Consider the following 986-nt stretch of genomic DNA (forward strand, 5'->3'; position numbering starts at 1 on the left):
GACTGGATCGTTGAAATAAGTTTTGGAAAATGAGATGTTACTTGTTTATTAACTGTCTTTCAAATAAATATAATTTTACCTTAAATGCCTTTATTCTGTCATATCACTGGATTACAAGCCGTTCTTTACATTGCAATGCAACATTCAAGGCATTTATGTATTCAATTAGGTCAGCCAGAAGCACTGGGTCTCAAAAACCCACTTTGGATCTCTCAGCTCTGAAAGAGCCTTTTGTTTTTCTCCCATGAGGGTTGCTATCTCTTCCCGCAGTTCTAAAAACTGCTACAATAGTTTCCCAGGTCTCAATCATCTCATTTTGCCATAATAAGGCAAGTCCCCATATTCACTTTTGCATTCAGAGAGATAGGCTTTAAACTTGTGGTTGTCAAGACCTTTTAATCATATCGCGTTGGTGGTTTTTATGACAACACTCATAACATGTTGCATTTTAACACTATTTGCACATAAGTTTTGCAGTGAATAGGTTTTATGTTGTCAGTGATGTTTATTTCTTTCATTTTGTTTCGCATCAATTTCACTAGACCACTTCTAGGACTCATCAGTAGCTACTAATATTAATTTATTCCAAGGAAGATTTGCATTTTCTATTGCACCCTGAACACACAAAAATACATCCACCCTATGCTTGTAGAGCCCAATTGCAAACTCATGGCACTTGCGCAAAAGACAAATTGGCATCCACTTACAGGACTCACCCAAGAGTCTTTATAGGAGAGGTTTGAACAGTACATTCGATCAGTAGGCAGTCACTTGAAACAGCCGCACACATAGAACCCCCCACTCTGTCCGCAGCAGAAACCTCAGTAAAAAGCTCACGCAGGTTGGTGCCATGAGTTTGCTCTACTCTTCATTGGAATGACATCTAGTAATTCAACACTTCTAATATAGATAGTTAGCTGTGCTGTGTCACATATGTCTCTGCTTTCATCCAAAGCCACAGAATAAAATTAAAAAATAAGCATTTT

This window comes from Periplaneta americana, chromosome 11 (genome assembly GCF_040183065.1).
Source record: "Periplaneta americana isolate PAMFEO1 chromosome 11, P.americana_PAMFEO1_priV1, whole genome shotgun sequence".
In the NCBI taxonomy this organism is placed as follows: domain Eukaryota; kingdom Metazoa; phylum Arthropoda; class Insecta; order Blattodea; family Blattidae; genus Periplaneta; species Periplaneta americana.